Genomic DNA, 21,867 nt, shown 5'->3' on the forward strand with positions numbered 1-21,867 from the left:
CATATATGGACTTACCCAATAACAGCTACACCTAATCTACTCTCCCAGCTCCTGCCTAGTACTGTCTATTAAAGCAAAATAATGTTCTGTCATACTCACAAGCCTTCCAAATTGACAAGTGGAAATACTGGAAAGGAGTCCAGGGAGACTTATAATGGCTGCCAGAAGAGAAACAATCTGGTTTCTGGCAGGTTTTGCCAACAGGATTGATATTGCCAACTCCCATCTTTCCCACCTCCCTGCCAGTCTGTTTGATATTGCTAGTTAAAGTGTACACCAGTGGATCAGAGATTGCTGTTAAAATTGCACTATTTAATGGACCTATAGCACTTAGAGAGTTAACTCTACAATGTGTGGTGAACAGATAAAAATCACAAGTTGTCGGGGAAGTCATAACTTGACCATTAAAAGATAGCTCTTTCTCAATCTCACAGGGAGTTAAGAAGTTGCTGTATTTGACAATAAACTTGGCTTAGGGCACATGCCTGTAAAAATATCGTTTAATAACAAGATTTAACTAATAAACTAATTACAGGGAACAAGTGAAACGGTGAAATGTTATAACTTGAGATTTACTAAATTTTATATCTGTTTGCTTTTCTCCTTATTCCAATCTTTCACTTTCTATACTGATTTAACCTACTTGGGTATTTCCTCTTCATTCTTGTTTCTCTGTCTTTAAGTCTCATTTGCTCAAGATAAACAGTTGATACCATTGTTCACCAAGGTCACAGATGTTCTCTCACCATAACTTTCAGTTTGAACTTCAGAAACTTTCAGCCAAGAACTGAGCTGAAGAGGGAAACGATTTAGAAAATTTAACACACTAAAGATCCCCACCTCTAACAAATTCCAAGCCAATCTTTCTCACCTACATCTTTGTTCACCATTAGTATCATCCCCACACTCTCCAGAAACATTGTGGCTCCTGGCTAGTCCTGCCATTCTGTCCATCCAGCACCTTCCATCCCATCACTCTCTAACTTTCCCTCCCACTGAAGGCTCCCTTCTAACTGCCAAGACAGACTGAGTGAGGTCATTGGCAAGCAGCCTCTTCAACTGACCCGATGCAGTTTGCGAGGAAATCGCTTCGTCGAGCACCTTTGCTCCATCTGCCGTACCAGCCGGGATCTCCTGGTGTCCAGCCATTTTAATTCCACTTCCCATTCCCACACTGACACGTCTGTCCACAGCCTCCTCCATTGCCAAGTTGAGGCTAGTTGCAGGTTAGAGGAACAGTACCTCGTATTCCGCCTTGGTAGTCTCCAACCTGATGGCATGGACATCAATTTCTCTAACTTCTGGTAACCACTCCCCTCTGTCCCCCTTTTTTGTTCCCTTATCCCACCGGCCCCCATCACCTCCATCTCTTTCCCCTCTCAATCTGCCCATCACCTATACATTTTTCCCACCAGTTCCCCTCCTCATCTCCTCCTCTTTATTCCATGGTCCACTGTCCTCTCCCATCAGATTCCATTTTCTTCAGCCCTTTGTCATTTCCACCTATCACCTCCCAGCTTCTTCGATCAGTCCCACTCTCCCCCCTCCCTCACCTGGATCCATCTGTCACCCGCCAGCTCTTGCTCCATCCCTTCCCCCACCTTTGCATACTGGCTATCTCCCCTCTTTCTTTCCAGTCCTGATGAAGCGTCTCGACCCGAAACGTCAACTGTCCACTTCTCTCCATAGATGCTGCCTGACCCGCTGAGTTCCTCCAGCACCGTTGTATGTTGATTCTCTTCAAAGAGGAGCTGAGACTACAATCCCAAACCTTCATCATAAAGGTTCCAAACCTCACCTCTGTAACATTACCCACTTCAGATCTTGTGCTGCTGAAAGGTTCATTAATGCCTGTTCCTGACGGAACTTCCCTACTATCCATACTCCTCATTTTAAGCTCGTACAAAATTCTGCAAGGCACATATTCTCCCACATTAGGTCCCACTCATTAAAGTTCAGAGACTTAACTGAAGTTAAAACCCATGGAATTGTAGCCAAATTACTAGTCTGGTTCAGAAGTCATCTGAGTTGTAGGAAGTTAAGAGTGTTGATAATGGACATGTGTCAAATTGGCAGGATGTGATCAGAGGTATCCCACAAGGATATGTAATTGCCGGAGCTATAGTTGTTCACTGTATTCATTAATCAGTGGGGTGACTGTACTAAGCATTACGTTTCACAGAACATAAATAGATTAAGTGACAAACTAAATTTCAATGTCAAATGTGAGGTCATTCACTTTAATCCATAAAGGATAGATCAGATATTTTAAATAGCGAAAAGTCAACAGTGGACATCCAGAGAGACATTGTGCCCATGTAGATATTATAAAAAGGTCTAAAAATTAAGCAACGGGTCATATGGAATTTCTTGTATCTGGAACACCAGGAAACGTGAGAGTAAAGTAATGCTATAGCTGTCAATAGGCCTAGTTAGACTGATGAGAGCCAAGCGCCACACCTTAGGAAATATATTTTGGCTTTGAGGGAGTGCAGTGTGAGCGACATCTGGACTTCAATTAAAGAAAATAGAGCTGTACTTGGAATTTAGGTTAAAGGGCAAGTTACCAAAAGGGATTAAGTGGAATTTATAGGATTGACAGAAACCATCTCCGTTGGTTGTTGTAGAGTCTGGGACTGGGAAACACAGAATGTGTTTCAGGTTGAAGGCCCTTTGTCTATTCTGACAAAGGATCTCTGACCTGAAATGTTAACCATTTCTCTTTCCAAAGATGCTGCTGAACAAAGTCAAGTTTATTGCCAAATGCACAAGTACATGTGTGCACAGGTGCAATGAAAAACTTACTGCAGCATCATCACAGGCACATGGCATCATATAAGCAGCAGTCACAAGAAAAACAAACTAAGCATAAATCATACACGATTTTTACAAAAAAGAACACAATTAGAACAAAAAAACTAAGTCCACTTTAGTGCAGTGATCAGTGTTGCTAAACTGTCGTGATTAGGATTTTGCCAGTTGGTTCATGCAGAGTGCTTTCAGCATCTTCTGGGTTTTATTTCAGATTTCCAGCACCTGCAGTTATTAAGCTTTTCATTCACCTATTCCTGTTCCTATTTTCCTGTATGTTCTATTAATTTACAGGGTATAGGCATCGCTGGCATGGCCGACGTTTAGTGCCCAGCCCAGTCAGCTGCCTTCTTGAAATGCTAAAATGCATGTGGTCACCATCTAAATCCTGAAATTCCCAACCCCACAATGCTTTTGGGGAAGCAATTCCAAAATTCTGACACAGTAAGGATAATAGAACAGCAATTCAGGTGTTCACCTGGCTGCCAGGTGACAGAAATTGCAGTTTGGGATGTAGAACACAGAGCAGACAGCACAGGAACAGGCACTTCAGCCCTTAGTGTCTACGCTAACCATGATGCCAATTTAAACAGTTACAGTTGGAGTAGACGGTACATAACTGCAATGCATTCTGCAATGCAGCTATAGTGTGCCAGTGATGGAAACAAATGAATATTTTTGGTGATGGATTAAGTGCCAATCAAGAGGCTGCTTTGACCTGGAAGTGGTCAAGCCTTAAGTGTTCTTCTAACCCCACCCCCCACCCCCCCTCCCCGCCAGAGTTGCACTTAATCCAGACAAGCTAAAGGTACTCCATCACACTCCCAACCTGTGCATTATTGTAGATGGTGGAAAGGCTGTGAAATGTCAGGAAGTGAGTAATTTCATGCAGGATTACTGACTTCTGTTTTGTGGCTGATCAGTTGGGTTTCTGCTGAATAACAAAAGCAAAATTCAAAATTTCCCATGTTATTCAGTTAAATCTTCCAATTAGGCAAGTTTCTAGCTTTTAGCTTTTTCTGCTGAACTCATTCCATGGGCCAACAGCCCTCCAATGGATCTACTAAATGGCAATTAACCATGCAAACCCTCGTATCAAGGCAAATTATAAAGTTTCATCTGCTGCCCCAGCTAAAAGGCACCAAATCTGCACAGTACTAGCATCGTTTGTTGTTCCATATGGCAACTTACACAAATTGGCAGCCTTATTACAAGATGGATTGGTAATTGGTTTATTATTGTCACACATACCAAGATACAGTGAAAAACTTTGTGTTGCACACCATCCATGCAGATGATTTCAAAACATAAGTACATTGAGGTAGTAGAAAGGGAAAAGCAGTAACAGAATGCAGAATATAGCGTTACAGTTACAGAGAAAGTGCAGTGCAGGAAGACAATAAGGTGTAAGGGCCATGACGAGGTAGATTGAGAGATCAAGAGATCAAGTACGGACTCAGTGAATGTCCCTTTAAGATAGAGAGTTTGTGTGTATTTGTGTGTGTGGCGTGCTTACGTCAATAGAAGATAAAGGACGTAATGACGTTGTTGAAGAAGAGAGAGAGAAGGGAGAGAGACACCAGCCTGCTAGTGTTCTCTATCGATGGATGAGAAACAATAACTGTGTCTGCCACTGAAATCCATGTATGGAAATTGGAAGTAATCCAGTGGAGTTCACTTTGTTGCTGACCTGTAGAAGGAAACAGGTATTTGTGTGGACGACCACGATTCGGATGCTTTTCGGGATGAGGAAGTCACTACCGAGTAAACACTTAAGTGTCGTTTGGGTTCCATCGTGGAACATTTGGATTTCGTATTTACTCTCTCTATGTTTTTCTACATCTACATCTTATCTTCTGACAACAGTGGTTGTTGAAGAAGCCCTTACTCATGTTTCACCTTACGGCTTGCGGAACTGAACTTTAAGAACCATTCCTGAACTTGGAGTTTGGGACTTTGCCACACACACACACACACACACACACACACACACACACACACGAAGAGTTCAGTTTTTGGGGTTAACGTTCAAGGTTTAACATTTTTGAATTCTAACATACTAACATTTTTACTTCTATTTTACGTATTATCATAAGTAGTGATTAATAAAATAGTTTTTAACACTGAATCATGCTCAGTGTGTTTCTTTTGTTGCTGGTTCGTGACAATCTTTATCATACAAGAGTCTTATAACAGCAGGATAGAAGCTGTCCTTGAGCCTGGTGGTGCATATTTTCAAGCTTTAGTATCTTCTACCCAATGAAAGAGGAGAGAAAAGAGCATGCGAGAATTTCCTTAGCCTTCTGAGGAAGAAGAGGCAATGGTGTGCTTTCTTGGCTATAGCGTGGTTGGATCAGGACAAGCTATTGGTGATATTTACACCAAGGAACTTGAAGCTCTCAACAATCTCTACCTCAGCACCATTGATACAGATAGAGGTATGTGCTCCACCCCACTTCCTGAAGTCAATGACCAGCTCTTCCATTTTGCTGAGATTGAAGGAAAGTTTGTGTCTTTAAACCATGCTACTAAGCTCCATCTCCTTCCTGTACTTTGTCTTGTCATTATTTGAGATCTGGCCCACTAATGGTGGTGTCATCTGCAAATTTAGAGATGGAGGAAAGAAAGGAACAAAATTTAATATCTAATAGTTGCTTCAAGTTTAAACATAAGGGAATATAATTTAGAACCGGCTGAATAGCCTCAAACTTTTCCCAGCTCTACACTAAACTTAAGATGCAGAGAACATCCCACAGTAACACTCTGATAAACTGCTATCCAATTTTTCAAGTTTTTATGGGTTAGGAAGTTGTGGGCATACTATGTTGGCGCCATAAGCATGGCAACACTTGCAGGCTGCCCCCAGAACACTCTACGCAAAAGATGCATTTCACTGTGTGTTTTGATGTACATGTGACTAATAAAGATATCTTATCTTCAGAAATTCCGATGGTTCAGTATTTGGCTCACTGGGGTTCCATTCTCATGCTTCCTTTAAACCTCACAGGGTTTTGTTTCCTGCACTACCTTTAACCTCACAGGATTCATGGGTGAATTAGACACGTGGTAGGTATTAATAAGCGTAATATCCAATAGTGCAAAAAATCTGCTAGTCTGGTACCAAAGTCCTAAGGGCGACATATTATTGGTTTTATTCTAATGGTTATAAAGTGTAGGAATAAAATTATTCACTTTGGTAGGAAGAATGAGGGAGAACAGTGATGGAGCAGTTACTGCTGGTGCATCACAGTTCCACCAACCCAGGTTCAATCCCGACCTCAGGTGCTGGCTGAGCGGAATTTCCTGCGACCTCCTGGGTTTTCTCCAGATGCTTCTAAATGCCGAAGATGTGCTGGTGGGTTAGCTGGCCACTGAATTACCCCTAGTGTAGGTGGATTTCAGGAGAACTAGGAGGAAATTAATGGGCACGAGAGAGAGAAAAGGTAACAGGAAACATGGGGGTGGGGACAAAATGAGACTAATGGAAAAGCCTAGAGAGCCAGCATAGACTCAATGGGCTGAATGGTCTCCTCTGTCATAAGAAAACTCAAGAATGGAAAAATAGTGTCATTAAACGGATCTTGAATGTTGCTGTAACAAGGCACCTGGGTGTCCTCACACAAGAAATACATAGTTAGCATGCAGGTACAGCAAATAATTAGGAAGGCAAAGGGAAGGTTGGCCTTTATTGCAAGACAAATTGAGTACCAAAGTAGGGAAGCCTTACCACAGCTGAAATACTACATGTAATTTTAGCATTCTTGTTTGAGTATAGACTTGCTTTGGAGACAGTTTCACTTGGTTAATTTCTTAGAAGAGGTTGTCTCATGAAGAATGGCTGAGCATGTTAGGTCAATACTCAGAGTTAAAGATGGAAGGGTATTCTGAGGAAGCTTTTCCTGATCATTCATTTTTCGGTACAAGTCAGCAAGCTTTTACTGCCCATGCCTAACTGCCCTTGAGAAAGTGGGGGGGCTACATTCTTTAAAGATTTCAGTTCTTCTGGGGAAGGAACCACCACAATGCTGCTTCATAGGAACTTGGACCCAAAAGAGTGAACTGTTTAAGTTATGACTGTGTGAAACTTGGAGGGGAATCTGCAGGTAGTGGTGCTCCCACCCTAAGTGGTAGAGGTTGAGAGCTAGGGAGGTACTTTAAGAGCAACTGCAGTGCATTTGCTGCCACAACGCGATGGTGAAGGGAATGAATATTTAGGATGAAGACTGATTCACAATCAAATTGGCTGCTTTGTCCTGGACTGCAGCTGACTGGTGCCTTGTAGGTGGTGGAAAGGTTTTATAATGTCAGGAGACTCAGTGATGGTAAATCTCAAGGATTGGTGGTTAGACTCTCTCTTGTTGGAAATGCTCATTGTCTGGCGCTTTTGTGGAACAACTGTTCTTTGTCATTTATCAGTCCATACCTGAAAGTTGTCTAGTCATCTGATGGGTTATTGATCGGACATGTTAACCTAGGTTCTCTCTCCAAAGATGCTGCCTGACCCATTGAGCATTACCAGATCACAACAAGGTTGCTTAATAAAATTGGCGGCTGCTCAAATCATCTCTACTTTTTGCCTCTCACCTTAAATCTGAAAAAGTATATATTCTTTCCTTTAAAAAGAATTCACAGTAGTAAGTGCTACATATAGGACATTGCAAATGCATACAAATTGGTACATATTCATATGAATAGACAAATCTTTTCATAGGCCAATTTACACGACAAACAGCTTACAACCTTGGATGATGCCATTTCTTTCCCAATGAACAGCTGCATTTCATCATACTCCAAATTAAACTCCAATTTCAGATTAAGCAAGTTAATAAACGAAACTCACAATGTTTGTAACAATTTAGCCCAACCAATCTCGAGATTTCCTCACACACAGAGCAAACAAAAGATCACGTACTGGAATATCTGACCACTTCGCTTGCGTTATTCTCTACTTACATCTGCTACCTCACACCACTTCCTTTACGTTAATCCTTAAGACATTAACAAATAACATTTTCAATGTCAATGATTCAACCTGTGGGCCTCAATCTACCTCAACCTTCTGGAGATGCGATATAACAGAGACTCAGATTGTATCATCTGTTCAATCAAACTCTCACCTCCATAATTAAAGCCCTTGATTTGAGACCTTATCTGAACTTGGTTCCTCCTTTGCTGTAGCCTCTTGTGATTTTATGATTTGTCAGATGTAGTCAGACCACATGAAGTATTCTGTTCCTTATCAACTCTGCCAAAATTTCTCATTATTCCAGGATCACCCTGAAATACAGCAGGTAACTCCCAGCTTCTCAACAACTATCTGGAACCTCCTGCCTTGGCTTCCCTCACCTCCGACAGCTCTTATGCTTGACTCCTTTCTCAGCCCAACAAAATCCAATTTTTTTTACTCAGTCTTAATCCTGAATTCACACCTTTCTGGTTTCATCCCATCTTCCCCTTCACTCTACAATCTCAGCCTTTCTCATCAGCCAATACCTATTCCTTCAATTCATACTCCCAACAAACTGTTGACTACCCTATCTCCCTTCCTGGGCTCACGACATTGTAAATGCTCCCCATCTTTCCTGCTCTCCACCACCCCCCCCCCCCACATCATCATCTTTTATCTCTTTCTTCAACTCCCATGGTTTGAGCCCTTCTAATCAAGTTTCCAGTGCTGGAACAACACCTTACAAAAATTATAAATAGCATCCTGTGACAATGATGAACTCTTCATCCTCCTCCAACTGCCTGCAACTGACACAGTTGATCACACCATCCTCATCAAATGCCTCTTCTCCATCTTCCAGCTGAGTTTTCTATTTTTGCCTTGTTCCATTCTTATCTATCCACAGGCAGGAAACCACCTACAGTGGCTTCTATTCCTGCACCAGTAACTCTGAAGATTCCCCTCCCCCTTCCAAGGTGTACGTGATCAAAAATTCCACTGTTCAGATCCTAACTCATATTGAAACCCATGCACACATCATCCCTGTACTCGCTGATCTACACCAGCTCCCAGTCTAGCAACACATTTTATAAATTACATGCCCATTAAGCCTCGTCTCTCCCTGCCTCTGTCCCATCCTCCAGTCCTACAATCCAATTAAATCACCAGAGCTCAGATTTTAATCCCTCTAACAGAAATATATGCATCTTCTGCTGCCTGGAAACCAAGCCTCTGGAATGCCCTTCACACTTTGTTACCCATTTCTCCTGTTTTATGACGTTCCTTCAAACCCTCTCTTTGACCAAACTTCATCAGATTTAAATTTTTTTCACGCTAATGCTTGAAATGCTTAACAATGTGTTTAAGCCTCAATTGATGACTTCCAAGTGAGAAGGTTGCAAATTCAATTCCCAATCCAGAGACTTGAGCACAAAAATTGACACTGCCATGCTAGGCGGAGGTAGCGCTATGCCCATAGGCATAGAGTCACAGGAAACAGGCCCTTCAGCCCAACTCATCCGTGCTGATCAAGTTGCCTAACTGAGCTAGCCCCATTTGTCCGAGTTTGGCCCATATCCCTCTGAACCTTTCCTATCCATGTAACTATCCAAATGCCTTTAAAATGTCATAATTGTACTCATAGAATCACAAATTTAAAACACAGAAACAGGTTATTCTACCCATCACATTCATGCCAACTAAATGAGTTTCTTAAATGAATCCTAAATAGCAGCTCACAATCTTCAGTCTTGTAGGTTTCAGCATCTTAGGTGTCTTTCCAATTACATTTTAAATAATATCAGGTTTACCATCTCTCCCAACCTTCTAGGTGGCAAGTTCCAGAGCATCACCACTCTTTAGACTGAAAAAAAGTGTTCTACCTAAATTACCTTGAATTTACCTAATCTAAGGCTGAGATTCAAAAAGGTTCTTTTGAATCTTTATGATTTTTTTTTGAAGATGTCTGTTTTAAAACCTGTTTCTGCAGTTCTGGTATCCTAATGTCACAACACACCTCACTTAGTACATTTTCTCCAAGCCCTTCCTTTTGTTCTTTGGAGATAACTCTGTGGTTTCATCAGATAATCAATTTACCCACCCCCCCCCCCCCAACTATTTGAATAACCTATAGTTATAGCTCCTGAATAACTTATCAGATCTCCACTTTATTCCACTAAAATCAGATTGTATTCTTGCCACATAACTGAAATCTCATTCGTGAAATGCACCCTGGCTCCCCACACAATTTTTTTAAAATCTCAGTACGACCATTTGCACAATAGGAGGAGTACAACTCTCTGTGTACCTTTTGCAGTTCCTATTTCCCAACAAATTTTTCCCTGTACCAAGGACAGTCATAGCACTGGAATTTAAGACTGCCAGTCACAGGATCCTACGCAAAACAGGTCTATAAATAGTAGCCTCCATATACTTAACAGGGTGGTGGGCAAAGTAAAAGATCAGCACCTTCAACCTTGGTACAATTCACGACTAAACCACAGTTCTGGAGCAACTGTTCCAATTTCAATTACAGTGTCTCATGAATAAAATATTTGTTTTCATACAGTTCTTCCTCAATAGTTCAAAGCATTTCAGAGCGAAGTACGATCAGTTATAAAAGGCAATAAATACTGCATCTCAAATGTCCCATCCCCAGCCAAGGGGGTTGGGGAAAAGGGTTTAGTCAGTGCAATGAAAATTGTCTCTGTAACTCTTATTGTGAAGTTTCTTTGATAAAAGGAATAAACTGGTTTGCAACATTACAAGCTCTAGTAGGAACACAGAAACCCTTGTACGGATACCACTCGTACACAAAATTTACTGCCATTAATACAACTTGTGTACTCAGACCACATACCAAACAACATTTTAGCTTATGAAGGCATAGATATGTGCAAACCACAACATGAAGTAGAAAATAAAATGTTAAAATGGAGAAAACCTTTAAACTTTATGTATGCAGCAGGGTAACAGGCCCTTCCAGCCCAACGAGTCTGCACCGCCCATTTAAACCTATGTTAACCTACCCATATGTCTTTGGAATGAGAGGGGAAACTGAAGCACATGGTGAAAACCCACGAAGACAGGGGGAGAACGTACATTAGCGAAGTTATATTTTATCAGTCATATTAAACAAAGCCACCTTATACGGGTATCAGCAGACTGAATTCCAGGCTGCATTTTAAATTTTAGTGCATTTTTAACTGTTTTCTTCCGGGCAACTGAACTACATCATGATTAGTAGCAACGATACCCACAATAACTGAACATTGATGCACAACAATGCCAACCCCAGAATGTTTTGCAAAATTTGGGATCTCAGGTGAACAGAGTTTCATATTTAACACCATAATACAGTGGCTCAAATTCCCAATAGACTGGACAATAGAAAGTATGAAGATAAAACGTTGTAAATTCTCAGGATCCTATGCAATGAAGTGAATTTGACATATTCATCTTATCTACCTAAAAATCTCATCTACACTGCAAAACAAATATTCAAATCAAATTCTTTGGGCCTGGTTTCAAAATACTTGGAAAATGTACAGGTGGATAGTAAGTATTTAGTGCTGTTATCATTGACCCACTGATTCTTGAGTCTGTGGTTCTTAGAATTAGTGGGTAAATGATAACAGCACCAAATACTTACTATCCACCTGCACATTACCCAAGTATTTTGAAAACAGGCCCAAAGAATTCAGGACTCAAACAATGCTTAAAATTAGGCCAATTCATAAATGAAATATTCATTGCTCAAGTAAATAAAAGTACTGAAACAAAAAAAGTCCATAATTTCTGAATTTTATTCCTTAAAAAGTAAATTACAATGGAGCGAAGTCATTGTGTACTTCACAGACAGATAACAGCAGAACAAAGTTGCCCTAGCTCAGACCAGCAGAATTCAGAACACAGCTGCCAAATTAGAAATCCTACAGTCTTCCCCCAGCGAAAGAGTTTCCAATTATGAACTGATCACATGAAGTTACATCAGCATGTGGGTGCTTCAGAAACACAGCATAACTAAACCTAATTATAAAGGAATGCATGCTACTCAGCATTTCTGAAAGCAAACTGGCTACACTTTACCAGCAGTTTGTTAACCAAAGCCTAATAATTTGAAAATTGACCCAATTCTATTTTGAGATGGTGGTGAAGGAATTATCCTTCTTCCACTGAACAGAAGCCCATCTTCGTGCCACTAATGCACAAACACTGGTGTTGCTAGGCAATTCATTGCACGACATGAATAAAATGAAGTGTATTCACAAAGTTAAGGCACTGTAACATCTGACAGAAGAGAAAAATCATGAGTTTTCCAAGTTCAACCAACAGGAACAGTCGCCAGAGATTTCACTTACATATTAAAAATAACCAACTAACACTCAAAATTCCACAGCCAGCAGTGACAAAGCTAGTTCAAATGAAGAGTCTTAATGTGATGGGCACAGTGCTGACAAGATTAAAACATATTTTTATTTAGTATCTTTATGTTAATCCCTGCCAAAGCTCAGAACTTGCAAATTGCTTGTGTAAAGGCTTTCTAAGGTTTGATGCAATACACAAAGGAGCTGGAAGAACTCAGCAGGTCAGGCAGCATCTGTGGAGGGAAGTGGACAGGTGACGTTTCGGGTCGAGACCCTTCATCAGGACTCTGATTTCCCTCCATAGATGCTGGCCTGACCCGCTGAGTTCCTCCAGCACCTTTGCATGTTGCTCCAGATTTCCAGCATCTGCAGCATCTTGTCTCTCTGATGTTTGATGGTTCTTTTCAATACACAAATGTTTAAAAAGTTGAAGAGTTTACTTTCTAATTAATTTGTTTACGTTTGTGAGGATGGCGTACAACAGGGTATGTTACGTTTAATGTTTGAGGATGGCATACAACAGGCTGATACGCTAGGGCATGTCAACGTGAGGAAAGAGGATGTGCTGGAACTTTTGATAAACATTAGGATAGATAAATCATTGGGCCCAGGCGGGATATATGCAAGGTTATTACAGGAAGCAAGGGAAGAGATTGCTGTGCCTTTGGCAATGATCTTTGTGTCATCACTGACCATGGGAGTAGTGCTAGATGATTGGAGGGTGGAAAATGTTGTTCCTTTGTTCAAGAAAGGGAGTAGGGAGAACCCTGGGAATTACAGGCCAGTGAGTCTTACTTCAGTGGTGGGCAAATTACTGGAGAAGATTCTTAGAGACAGGATTCATGGACATTTGGAGAAGCATAGGCTGATTAGGGACAGACCTCATGCCTCACAAGCCTGAGTGAATTCTTTGAGGATGTGACAAAGCACATTGATGAAGGTAGGGCAGTGCATGTGGTGTACATGGATTTTAGTAAGGCATTTGAGAAGGTTCCTCATGGAAGGCTCATTCAGAAAGTCAGGAGGCATGGGATTCAGGTAAACTCGTCTGTGTGGATTCAGAATTGGCTCACCCATAGAAGACAGAGAGTTGTTGCAGACAGAGCATATTCTGCCTGGGGGTGTTCCGCAGGGATCTGTTCTGGGACCCCTGCTCTTTGTGATTTTTATAAATGACTTGGATGAGGATTTGAAAGGGTGGGTTAGTAAATTTGCAGATGACACAAAGGTTGGTGGTGGTGTGGATAATGTAGAAAGTTGCTGTAGGTTACAAGAGGACATTGATAGGATGCAGAGCTGGGCTGAGAAGTGGCAGAGGAGTTCACCCAGAAAAGTGTGAAGTGATACACTTTGGAAGATCGAATTTGAAGGCAGAATACAAGGTTAATGGCAGGAGTCTTAGTGTGGAGGAACAGAGGGATCTTGGGGTCCACGTCCACAGATCCCTCAAGTTTGCCGTGCAGGGTGATAATAGGGTTGTTAAGAAGACAAGGCTTATGATGTGTTGGCCTTCATTAATCGGGGTATTGAGTTCAAGAGCCACGAGGTGATGTTGCAGCTCTATAAAACTCTGGTTAGACCAAACTTGGAGTATTGTGTTTGGTTCTGGTCGCCTCATTATAGGAAGGATGTGGAAGATTTAGAGAGGGTGCAGAGGAGATTTACCAGGATGCTGCCTGGATTGGAGCGCACATCTTACGAGAATAGGTTGAGCGAGCTAGGGCTTTTTTCTTTGCAGTGAAGGAGGATGAGAGGTGACTTGATAGAGGTGTACAAGATGATAAGAGGCATAGATCAAGTGGACAGTCAGAGACTTTTTCCCAGGGCAAAAATGGCTAACACAAGTGGGCATAATTTTAAGGTGATTGGAGAAAGGCATGGGGGGGGGGGATGTCAGGGTTAAGTTTTTTTTTATACATAGAGTGGTGGGTGCGTGGAACGCACTGCCAGCAGAGGTTGTGGGGGCAGATACATTAGGGACATTTAAGAGACTCTTAGATAGCCACATGCATGATAGAAAATTGGAGGGTTATGTGGGAGGGAAGTGTTAGATAGATCTTAGAGCAGGATAAAATTTCAGCACAACATTGTGGGCCAAAGGGCCTGTACTGTGCTGTTATGTTCTATGTTAGTTCTTCTCTCCAATATACAAAAATACTAACACCACCACACTACTTTCGCATGACTCTCCTCTCCACCACTCCCACATTGTTAGCTTCTGGGCTGTAATTGAGACTGCATCCAATCACAATTCCCATTGAGAAAGGCCACAGGCTTTGTTGATGGCTGAATATACATTTCTAGGTTTCTCCACTGGAGGTACATTTCTATGTTTGTTACATGGTAAACACTTTTGAAAGCAGAGGATTTCAGGAAAGCTGTACAGAAGAATCATCAGCCTATAATCAGGGAACAGAGGAAGGACTGATCCAATGTCAGGGCGTCACAAGTATGTAGCTGGAGGCAAAATTACAGGAGACCTCTTAAGATCAGATCAATCTGTTATGGGACAGAGAACTGTTTATGATAAGGATGTAGCAATGCTTTGTCCAAAACCAAACTTGAACAAGATGTCATGCATAAAAGACATGTTTTAAGTTTGTTAATGATGTAGACCAAAGTTCCCAATAAGCATTTTAAGATAATAAAACAGGAGAGAAGATCTAGATGCAGATGTTCACCACTGATTAAGCAAAATTTAATTTTATTCACAACTCCTCAGAAGAGGAAGCAACCCCATTCCTGCATTTAGCAAGGCTTGGACAAATGGGGACACAAGCTGATAAGTAGTATTCACAACTCAAGCGTCAGGTATGAAGATTAGTACTAATAGAGTGTCTAACCAACAAGATTATCATTGCCATATCTTCTACCACCAACATCCTGGGAGCCTCTGACCAGAAACTTAACTGGAGCAACCACGTTTTTCAAAGCTTCAAAACAAAAAGCCATCCTACAATGAGTGACTAACCTCCTGACACACCCGGGCACAAGTCAGGAGCATGGCGAGATGCTCTCTACTAGCTCTAACAAATGCAGCTCCAACAACTCTCAAGAAGCCCAAGACCATTACTTGATTTGCACCCCATGCATTCCCTCCACCACCAGCACACGGTGACTGCAGTGTGTGCTACCTACAAAATGCAAAGCAGTTACCTACGAAGGCTCCAAATGCACCTCGCAAATCTGAGCCTTCTATCACGTAGAAGGACAAGGGCAGCAGCAATGTGGGTACACCAACACCTACAAGTCGCATATCATCCCAATAAATCCTTCATTGTTGCTGGGTTCAAATCCAGTCAGAACCCCACCTAGCAGCACTGTGGGATTGAGTATTTACAGCATTTTTCGTTTTTATTTTAGATTTCCTGCATCTGCAGATTTTTATTTTTCAAGTGAGTAGACAAATGTGTTTTAAATTGGGGAGGAGATGGTGGAGAAAACAGAGGAAGTGCCTGTGATAGCATGCAGACCAATAGTTGTCAAGGTAACAACTGCTTCAAAAGTGTTTGATAACGAAGTTATGTGCCACCGCTTTGTTGAATAAACTGAATAACTGCAGACTATAAAAAAAACACAATTTAATCACTGAAAAAGAGCATTGCGTTGCAACTTTCATATCCCTTTCAGAATGTCTAAAGCATTTACACTGAAACACTTCCTGGGTGCAGTCATTGGCTGCTTTGTTTCCTCAATACAGAAATATTTGCACAGCAAGGTCCCACAAATAGCATAATGACCAGATAGCTTGGTTTTGACTGAACAACAGATGCTGCCCAGAATCCCCGGGATAACTCATCCACTATTCTTCAAGCAAGCTCAATGGAATCTTTCATATCTGAACACATCTCAGCCGAAAGACAGCATACTCCCTACCTGCTCACAAATCTGACTCAGATGGAAAATCGCCACCCACTAAATCATAGTCGACAATGTTGAACCTAATCAATCTCAATAATTAGAAATTATTTCACAGATACTTTGTACTGCAAGCTAATGCTATCTGTGCAAGTATTATCAATGAGCTCACTATATTAGCACTGGAGAGTTGGGAATAATTTATAATGATCGCAGGGCTCCACAATATCCTGTGTCATGGGAGTGGCAAGCATTGCTCCTCCTGCTTGGTGGAGCACTACTTGCCTACTCCACCTCTCCTGGAAAACCCCAGGCTCTTTCAGAAGTGCTGCATCCTTCACTGCACTATCCTTAATTGCTACCCTGTCACTGATGACAACAAATTATTCAAATTAATATCCAAATCAGAAGCCTGAAGAGAAACATTTTTAGGGGAAGTAACAAGGGGAGAAACAAAGCAGAAAAGGAAATTAAAGGACAGAATGGTACCCTACAGCCAAATAAGGAGAAATCCATATGTAATCCCAAGGCTGTATCACCTTTTCCCCCCCCCTTTCAAAAAAAAATTAGATTATTTACCACAAAGCAGAGTTTAATGCTCCATCAGATTCAATAACAGCATCCACACTGTCGGTCAACTGACCACTAACTCAGGTCCCTTAACCAACATTTTAAGTACATATTCCAGATCAACATTTCAGAAGTGCATAGAAAGTGCTGCTAATATTGAAATGTCCATCTTCCTGATGAGCCAAAAATCTGTCTGCTGGTTCCAGAAGAGCACAGATTTCATTATTTCAATAGAATCTTCTCAATGTTCAGATTATCAGTTTTACTGAGAAAAAAAACAGGGTTTATCAAATCATACAAAACCATTTCATTCTTCTCACTGCTCTTCAGGATCTTGCTATGCACAACTTTGCTGCTTCATTGAAACTTGACAGAAAACAAGTAAGCCTACTGCCCAAATAGGTCAGAAACTATATCAATCTTACACAGTACCATGACATGGCAAATGCTAAAAGATGTCATTAAACCAATCCCAGTTGATTTATTCAGTCACCCAAGCAAGAACACTGCAGTTATTGTTAAATGTGCATCTTGTGCACAGTACTACAACTGCGAAATCGTTGTTGCTCCCAATAGAGATATATGGATGATAAAAAGAGAGTTAAAACAGAATAGGGAGAAATAATTATGCCAATAGACTGTAATGACCAAAATATTCAAAGCAGACAGCAAAAAATGTGGGAGGTGGGAGTGAAGTATGAAGGCTCTTATCATAAGAAATAAATGTAAAAAAAGTAGTGAAAAAGATCCCTGGTTATTTTGGCTACACAGCTAGGGAAGAATGCTTAACAACTAAAATGATAAGTATGAAAATTAAATACCTGGCAACAGGAACATTATATGTTTTTTTCTTTCCCAACATTCAAGCTGAAGTCAGCAAAAGAAGTGAACATTGATCCACCTCTGATATATTAATTCCATCCATGAACTGAACAATAAATTCAGTTAGAAAGAGTGTCTACTTAACAAAAGGAGAGTAGAATGATGATCCAGGACATAAAAACTCTCACCCTATCCAAGGACAATCTCTGCATTCTGGTGCATTGCATTACATCACTACCCTGTGCAGGCCTGCAGTTTCATACTGATTAGAATGGGTTATCACGAGTCAGACATATTACGCCTAAAGGATCCTCTCAAATTATCAACAGGATGATTCATAAAACTAATAAACAACAGGAATGGGGTACAGCTAAGTATAAAGATGCAACTTTTTTTTTAAGTGAAGGGTTTTGAAGAAGCAAATAGAGTTGATTTAATGGGTCCAAGTAACTGAGGAGGGGGATTAGGAGAGGTCCTTAATTAAAGAATTGCAGAGCTCGGAATAGTTTATTACCACAATAACTTTAATTTATATAAAATGGCAAAACATCATAAGAGCACTTAAAGTTTAACACCAAGAAATACAACATAATCAAAAGGAGAACTGTAAAGAGGAAGTGAAGAGAATTACTGTCAAAGATGCTTAGAAGCAGAGCAGCAAAATGGAGACTTTCAACTGGAAAGGGAAAGCAATGGAGGGATTGACAAACAAGAACAAGATTTTAATACAAGTATTTCCAGCCTGGGAGTCAATAATTATCAGCAGAAATTGTGATGGATGAACTGGGCTTAGTACAAGTTAAGGTTGGAGTACTGAAGCTTCAGATGAAGTGTAATAAGGGTCAGCTGGGACAATCTTGAAATCCAGAAATAACAAAAAAGCACAGATAAGAGTCTCAGCAAATGAGAAAGGGCAGGGTAGAGCTATATCATGGAGATGGCAACAGCCCTAGTGTGTGGATATGTGGTCTGAAGCTCACATCAGGGTCAAACATAACACTGAGACTGTGAATATTCTGGCATTTTCCCAAACATTTGACAGGGATAGGGGTACAGTCTACAGGAAAGGAATTAAGTTTGTGATGGAACTTTGGGTTTTCCAATATTTAGTTGGATGAAATTTCTGCTCAACCATTACTCGATGTCATACAAACACTGGCAACTTCAATTACTCATCAGCACAGGTGCCTTTTTAATTAAACACACTAAATCCACATAAGAGATAGAGTAAATAAGTGGCTGCAAGTGACCCATAGGTAGAATACAAGATCCATTTGAGTCTGCAAAATCAAGATTCTAGATCTCTATATCTGGACATCTCAATGTGTACTATCAGAACCTTGCCACTGCAAATCACCTCATTAAAAACAAGGTCCCAATCTGTGGGGAGCGGCCACACATGAACCAAACTTCCATACACAGATGGTTATGAAAACTGGCTTATTTAAGAAATGGGACATACCAGTACAATTTAAAAATTACTATGCTGGGAAATCAACGTCATCTAAAAACCACAATCCTCTTTCAACACATCAAGGACTTGACCAGTTTAGAAAACAATCTAATCTCAGCCTTCCATGGTTATTGTTCCAAACGTATTCAGACACTGTGCACTTTGCTGGACGACTTTACCCAAGAAATACCTAGCCTTTGATCACAATTACGTCACTTCCAAGCAGCTCAGAACTGGATTGTACCTGCCAGTACATAAAAAAGAATCCATGGAGCCAGCAAGTGTAAACAGTGCTCTGAATCTCAAACTGGTCTGAGTAAACCGATATTTCCAAATACCAAACTCCGACATTCACATGAGAAATTGGTATATTACTGTCACTTGTACAAAGGTACAGTGAAAAACTTGTCTTGCATACCGTTCGTACAGATCAATTCATTACAGTGAATTACAGCAAGACCCCGTCACTCTACAAGCTCCAAGGCACAATGTTAATATTTCTACACAGTCATAGTGCACAGAAACAGATCCTTCCACCTGCCACCTCCATGCCAACCATCTAGTAATCATCTTAACTAATCCCATTTTCCAGTCCTTGGCCCACAGCCTTGGCGATTCTAGTGCTCATCAGGATGAGGAAATCAATGAGATGCCAGATGCTCTGAGCATTGCTGGATCAGCAACAGTCCAGTCAGTTGAGTTCCTTTAAAAGTAAGTGTTACCTATAAACTGTAAACAGAAGGACAAGCCCTGACAACCACTCTATGCAGGCTGTGCTTCCAGTCAGGAAATCTAACTCTCTGTCTTGTTAATCCTGACAGCTATCCTGGGTCAGAGAAAACCCAAGGCCCTTGGACCTCCCACACAACCTTAGTGACACTTCTAACCCATAAACGTTTCTCCTCCTCCACCACCCCCTCCCACTGGCATCCCTAACAGAGATAGCTCCTCCTCCAACACCCCCTCTTCACTGATGCCTCTAACCCAGATACCTCCTCCTCCATCCTCACCGATGCCCCTACCCCACGGAGATACCTCCTCCTCCATCCTCACCGATGCCCCTACCCCACGGAGATACCTCCTCCATCCTCACCGATGCCCCTACCCCACGGAGATACCTCCTCCTCCATCCTCACCGATGCCCCTACCCCACGGAGATACCTCCTCCTCCATCCTCACCGATGCCCCTACCCCACGGAGATACCTCCTCCTCCATCCTCACCGATGCCCCTACCCCACGGAGATACCTCCTCCTCCATCCTCACCGATGCCCCTACCCCACGGAGATACCTCCTCCTCCATCCTCACCGATGCCCCTACCCCACGGAGATACCTCCTCCTCCATCCTCACCGATGCCCCTACCCCACGGAGATACCTCCTCCTCCATCCTCACCGATGCCCCTACCCCACGGAGATACCTCCTCCTCCATCCTCACCGATGCCCCTAACCCACGGAGATACCTCCTCCTCCATCCTCAACGATGCCCCTACCCCACGGAGATACCTCCTTCTCCATCCTCACCGATGCCTCTAACCCACGGAGATACCTCCTCCTCCATCCTCACCGATGCCCCTACCCCACGGAGATACCTCCTCCTCCATCCTCACCGATGCCCCTACCCCACGGAGATACCTCCTCCTCCATCCTCACCGATGCCCCTACCCCACGGAGATACCTCCTCCTCCATCCTCACCGATGCCCCTACCCCACGGAGATACCTCCTCCTCCATCCTCACCGATGCCCCTACCCCACGGAGATACCTCCTCCTCCATCCTCACCGATGCCCCTACCCCACGGAGATACCTCCTTCTCCATCCTCACCGATGCCTCTAACCCACGGAGATACCTCCTCCTCCATCCTCACCGATGCCCCTACCCCACGGAGATACCTCCTCCTCCATCCTCACCGATGCCCCTACCCCACGGAGATACCTCCTCCTCCATCCTCACCGATGCCCCTACCCCACGGAGATACCTCCTCCTCCATCCTCACCGATGCCTCTAACCCACGGAGATACCTCCTCCTCCATCCTCAACGTTGCCCCTACCCCACGGAGATACCTCCTCCTCCATCCTCACCGATGCCTCTACCCCACGGAGATACCTCCTCCTCCATCCTCACCGATGCCTCTAACCCACGGAGATACCTCCTCCTCCATCCTCACCGATGCCTCTAACCCACGGAGATACCTCCATGTCCCTCTCTCCCTGCTCCTCCAACCCCACAAATACCTCCATGTCCCCTTCCTCCTCCTTGCAGTTTACAGTATCGCCTCCTCATCCTCTCTGACGCACCAAGAAAAAGAAGTTTACATAGCAGAAGGGGGAAATTATTACATTAAATATCAGTTCAATGTTATCAGAAATAAACACGGATCATTCGGATATTTGGCGCATCGTTTACCGCGAAGGCCCGTCCACCTGAGTCCCCGCTCCCATCATTTTCCCCCGATGACTTTCCGCAGAGGAGCCGGAGCCCTGACCCAGGCCTACCTGCCGCGGCCCGACTCCACACCGCCGATCCCCGACGCACCTCGGATTCTTCCTCCGCCTCGGTCGACGACTTAGCGACGACTCCCCCCCCCCAAGCCCGAGCCCGTCCGCCGCTCGATGTCACGGTGCGCGCTCCCGCTCGCCGGCGGCGCGCAGCAGAAACAGGCGGCGGGCGGCGCGAGGGGGCGCCCGAGGGGGCGGGAGACGGAGACGGGAGGAGGAGGAGGAGGAGGGAGAATTGGGGGGATTAGAAGGAGATTGGGGGTTAAAGGATTGGGGATGGAGGGGAGGGAGGATGGGGGGGATGGAGGGGAGGGAGGATGGGGGGGATGGAGGATGAGGGGGGAATGGGGGGAGGATGAGGGGGAGAGGGGAAGGGGAGGGAGGAGGAGGAGGAGGAGGGGGAGGGAGATTAGGGGAGGGAAATGAAGGGGCGTTGGGGATGGAGGGGGATGGCAGAGGGTTAGGGGAGGGGGATGGAGGGGGTTTAGGGGAGGGTTGGGGAGGGTGATGGAGGGGCTTTAGGGGAGGGGATGGAGGGAGGG

General features: G+C 43.0%; 1 protein-coding gene across 2 annotated transcripts in view; it reads right to left on the reverse strand.

Moving 5' to 3' along the window:
- Positions 1–21,479, reverse strand: part of grinaa (glutamate receptor, ionotropic, N-methyl D-aspartate-associated protein 1a (glutamate binding)) — a 50,113-nt gene extending 28,634 nt beyond the window's left edge. The window contains exon 1 of one of the 2 annotated variants that reach the window (XM_052017007.1): positions 21,323–21,479. The gene's annotated coding sequence lies outside the window, so the exon portion shown is untranslated. Of the gene's footprint in view, positions 1–21,233; positions 21,301–21,322 lie in introns of those variants that run through there. The other variant, XM_052017008.1, reaches the window with a different exon arrangement.
- Between the last annotated feature and the right edge of the window lie 388 nt (positions 21,480–21,867).

The sequence above is a fragment of the Pristis pectinata genome, chromosome 5 (genome assembly GCF_009764475.1).
Source record: "Pristis pectinata isolate sPriPec2 chromosome 5, sPriPec2.1.pri, whole genome shotgun sequence".
NCBI classification, from domain to species: Eukaryota; Metazoa; Chordata; class Chondrichthyes; order Rhinopristiformes; family Pristidae; genus Pristis; species Pristis pectinata.